Source organism: Cervus canadensis, chromosome X (assembly GCF_019320065.1).
Source record: "Cervus canadensis isolate Bull #8, Minnesota chromosome X, ASM1932006v1, whole genome shotgun sequence".
NCBI classification, from domain to species: Eukaryota; Metazoa; Chordata; class Mammalia; order Artiodactyla; family Cervidae; genus Cervus; species Cervus canadensis.
The window spans coordinates 80,746,971-80,752,572 of NC_057419.1; positions in this window are offsets into that span (position 1 = coordinate 80,746,971).

Sequence of the window (5,602 nt, forward strand, 5' to 3'; positions counted from 1 at the left end):
CAGTAAAGAGTTTTCCCTTTGGTTGTGGTTTTGAAAATGAAATCAAATGGAGGTGATTTTCTTTATCTTGGGAAGGGTTGCTTGTGTGTTCCTCATTTATGCAAATATACGGTAAGTAAACCTTAGATGCTAGAAAGGGATCACATTCTAACTTCCTACGTATGTGATTTAAATAAAATTTGCTTAATCCCACAGTATGAGAGTAATTACTGCCCTTAGTGATAGAACCAAATGTATGTGAGACATGGCTATGATATTATTGGAGGGATTATTGTTGTACATCAGGATGCATGTTGATTTTCACATAATCATTGCTAACTTGAGGAATACTATTGATTCAGAACCAATTATCCAAAAAAAAAATGGCAACACGTCTGCTCTCTGATTATTTTACAGAATCAGTCAATGATCCTTTGCATGATAAAGAGCAGTCTATTTTGATGAAAACAAACAAATCATTTTCTATAATATACATTTCTAAATGATTATCTCATTTTGTGAACCCTTGTTTCCTAAGACTTTCTCAATTATTAGGTTGCCTTATAGATCTACATGCTAAGGAGGTACAAATGAAAATGACCCAAGCATTCTATTGTTCTCACCTCTCCATGTCCTTTCCCCTTGAAAGGCAAACATCAATCAGACACAAAACTTGAACTTCATGATCTTTGAACTATGTGTAAAATGTTGAAATTGGTGTGCTTTTATTCTCCTAGAATGGAACAAGCTGATATTTATAGTTGCATCTATAATATTTGCAATTTGTTCAGTCAGTTGATTTTATGCACATTAAAATATAATTTCTCACTGAAAACCAATTATTCAGGCTAACTGATAACAACAAGGTAAAACAGAGAGTTTTTTTTTGTATTTAACAAAATAAAATGTTTCAATTATACTAATTATGCATTTGTTCCTTTTTAAAGAATATTGACTTCAAACCAAAATCTTAATATTATATTGTAGAGGTGTGTTATTTTTGTATCCACTTTCATCAAGAAACAAGGGAAAATTAAATTCATTTCTGAAGTGTTTAGATTTCTATGTGTAGGACCAAGTAGTATGCATAGTTTTATGCATACTCTAAAAAGTCTTTTTTTAATGACCCTTTGAAATTCTCTTGTGGGTAAAGCCAGAAATCATTACATTTTAACAAGTGCAACTTTTCCAAATACTCCCATATTTAAATATATGAGTTTAGACCCAGTGAATAAAGGTGAAGTTCATTATTTAATAAGCAATGCTAGCAGTTTTTTTTTTTCATTTTTGTAGCTTGTGAGTTAGAAGTCAGTCTTTTACTTTTATTCATTAATTAGAAATATAAATTAAATTTATTAGTACAAATTAAAGATAATACTATGATTCCGCTACTCATGACAAGTGTGGTTGGGTCTGATTTGATTTAGTAGGATTTCTAAATGATAGAATCAATTTGCAGTTTTCAAACTGAAGCATTAGAAATATTGTATTATATATGTCTATTCTCTCTTACCACCCAAATACCTGCATACAAACTGTCTTACATGTGTACACACACAGTTTTTTCCATAAATGCATAGATTTTCCCTTAAATTGTCTCATATGCCATAAGAATTCAAGCTTTCTACTCTCTGCCCCCAGTGGCAAGTTACTTTTGCTCACTTTGCCCTCTGCTGTACTCTGTTCATGTTTTAAGAGAGCTTTCCTAAGCACCAGAGCATGAGGGAGAAACTAAGAATGCAGATTTCTCCTAGTCAGTGACATTTTCAATAAATGTTGCTATATTTTACTTGAAAAAAGAAATGAACCTATTTAAAATTGGGATGATTGTCATAATTTCTGGTTAAAATTAGAGAAGATAATCTTTTGAAATATGCAATTGTGTTTGGCTCTAGATACAGAAATATTCAAATAACCTCTTTGTATTTAAGATCAACCACTAATACTTTGCTCTTTCATGAAACATACAAGAACCTGGAGAGAAAAGATAAGCAATGTGTGTTGAAATTCATTCAATAAGCATTGATACTTCAATGCTGTTATTGACAATTCCTCATAGCACCAAAATAAAAATCTCCAAAAATAATCCTAAACTACTGAGTAGTAGTGTTTTACTTCAAAGGTCAATAATTGTAAATACTGTCAAGGGCTGCTGTATAAATATGATAATCTGAGCTAATAAAGGAATTATTTCCTACTTGAACTGCATAGAAAGTCTGGCAAAATGTAATCTCCAACACATTTGAATACATTTTGGAACTTAAAATTAGGAAAACGAAATCCCCCTGTACCATAAATAAAGACAGAAAGAAAAGTCATAGTGGTTGATAAGTGCTAGAATTGAGGGGACTGTGAAGGAATTGAGTTCAGATAGAGGCCTTCTGAAAATCACATTAGGCTGTATTAATCCAGAATTTGAAAAGTATGACTACAAAAATCTCAGCAATTTCTAGTAATAAAGATTTATTTCTTACACATATTACATGTTCATTCGTGATTGACTCCACCTCTAGTCCATTTGTTTTCCATCCAGGAACCAAGAGATACCATATAAAATATTCTATCTATGATATTGGTATTCTCATATTAAAAGGAAAAGTAAAATAGAATAGTAGATGGCTTTTAAAATTTCTCCTTGAAAATGGTACATATCACTTTTGTTTACGTTGTTTGGTTAAAGAAAGTCATATGTCCATCCCTGAAATCAACAGAGCAGGAATATATAATTGCCTAATAGGAGGAACATTGATATAAAAGCAAAAAAAGGTTGGCAATATTTATCAAGAAATGAATACTTTAAAAATCAGTCTTAGTAATGTAGATATCAAATAAAATATAATTTAACATGAAAAATACTGTAACTATATAAAGATGCTACATAATGGTTTTTGTCTATTGTTTAGTTGCTCAGTCATGTCTGACTCTTTTCCAACCTCATGGATTGTAGCCTATCAGGCTCCTCTGTCCAAGAGATTTCCCAGACAAGAATACCGGAGTGGTTGCCATTTCCTTCTCCAGGGGATCTTCCTGGGTTGGGAAGGCAGGGCATGGCAACCCATTCTAGTACTCTTGCCTGGAGAATCCCATGGACTGACGAGCCTGGCAGGCTACAGTCCTTAGGGTTGCAGAGAGGTGACATGACTGAAGTGACTGAGAATGCACTCACATATGCGAAGTATTAGTGAGGATGTGGTGCAACAAGAAATCCTGATGAGTTAAAATCAGTGCAGTTCTTTTGAATTAATTTGGAAATGCCTAGGAAAGTTGAAGGTAAAGTAAAACTGAAGGTGCATATACTCTATTATCCACCAATTCAGATTCAGGGTATACATTCTGGAGAATACCTCACATACACCTCCCAGGAGACATCTAGCTATGTGTTATTCATTATTTATATTGCCAGAAATTAAAAGTGATAGAGGTTCATAATAGAATAAAGGCATAATAACTTATGTTATTAAATAGCAGAATAGATTAATTTATCACCATGAATCGATCTGGAACACATAATGATGATTGGAAAAAGCAAGCTGTAGAAAAGTATCAATGATTTGACAGCACTTATGTAGATTTCAAAAACATACAAATAATGTTGTTTAATGCTCATTAATGTGTATGCAGGTTGCTCACATATAATGAAATTTAAAATAAAGACAAAAATGGACTACAAAAGACACAAATATTCATTTAATTGATAGTTCCAAGGTGAGAATAATGGGAGTGAGATGGAGGGAGTAGGGCTAGGGAAAGAGAAAAGGGGATTCCAGGTTAGTTTTGATTGTTCTATTTCATACACACATATGGGTATAAACACAGGAAGCAAACATTCTCAAATACTAACTTTTATTAATTCTAGGTCATAGATTTTTGTGTGTTTCTTATGCTATTACTGAATTTTTCTATATTTCTAAATATTTTAATAGGTGGAAAGATTCTCCTTTTAACAATGAATGGTTTGGATTTGCTAAAGTAAAAAATATTTTGCCAGAAGACTTATTAAAATGCTAGACTCTTAGAGTTGAAAAGAACCTTAGAGAGTTTCCAGGAAGCCTATTTAAGTGAAATGTGTTGTTACAATAAAACAGAATTTTTTATAGGAAGGTTGGAGATGGAGTGCTAAAGAAGCTAACATTCCCTGTGTAAACACCAAACCACTGACTACTTTTGAGCATTATGGGACCTGCCGTCCCCATGAACATCATTCATGTTTTGGAGAAGTATTCATAGTAGAGAGTAGAAATAAAGACACAATGATAACTCATCTGGCTCAATTTCATGTATATTATTCCTTTTCTGAAAAATGTTACAGCTTTTATTCATTACTGCTAGAGATAGCACAAGAAAAATAGCAGTATGATGAAAAAGTAAAGAGGATACTTCCTAGAAAAAAATGAAATAAGAAAAAATCTCCACTTATCAATTGTGACTATTTCTCATTTCATCTGCCTGCACTCCCACTTTCTTGACCCGTGCCTATTTAAATCAGCAGCCCATTTTCTCTGCCTCCTACTTGCTTTCCTCCCCATCACAGACTTCACATTTCTTTCTGTATTCTTTATCTTATTACAGGCATGAACCTTAACACTCCCTATGTACGCTTCCCAATTCACTTTTCTCTGTTGATACTGCTAATTCCTCTTCTCCTTTTTACTTTTATTGTATCAACTTGAGGATTTGTTTCTAACTAGCATTGTCTATTTTGTTTGTTTCTTCAACAACCTCTCTCTCTCTCTGAAACTGTTTTCTTTCTCTTTCCCTTTATAAATGAATAATCCTCCTTTGAGCTGATACTATTTTTTTAAAAAGACTTTAAACTAGCACATTCCCCTGGTGCAACATGTCTATTCATTAAACCACCAGATTAGTACAAACTTTCTCAGGCACCAAAGGAATTAGTCACACATATACATTTTTTACAATAGTTCATAGAATGTAAACAAGTCCAAAACTGCTCACTATATTAAAAACACTAGGATTGTGGAAATTTTATTTACATAGGAACTGTACTGCATGACAAATATGTTGTTTAAGCCTATAATCGTAATGATCCTGAATTTTAGATTTCAAAAAAATCTAACAAATACAAAATGAGTACATTTCCAACTACCGGTTTTTGTTGTTGTTGTTGTTTGTTTTGTTTTTCCAGCACTTTTCTGGGGACAGATCTCCTCCCCTTTCAAACTCACTGTACTGACCAGCAGATGGCATTATTGTTGTTTCAAAATGTCAAATAAAAAGGGGAATGAAAGCAGTAAATTGACCTGGCAAGTTGCTGTTTCTTTTTCTTTTTTGCATTGCCAATAGAAATATGCTATCTTCTTACTTATGATTTATGGCACATGGATATAAAAAAGTCCACATCACACATTTTTAAACACTGTGCAGTATATACCCTTTGAAGAAAGGGTCCCATGCCAATAAAATTAATAACATACAGCCACACACCAAGTTTAGTACCATTTAAAGATTTTTTAGTTAGTGTAATAATTTTTTTCGCCCTAAGCACCATATATGTGTTTTCAAGATGACTAAACATAAGAATTTATTTAATAGGTACATTTCAAGATATTTTAAAATTTCTTTTGCTAACATTCAACAATACACTATTAATGAGCTTCTACAA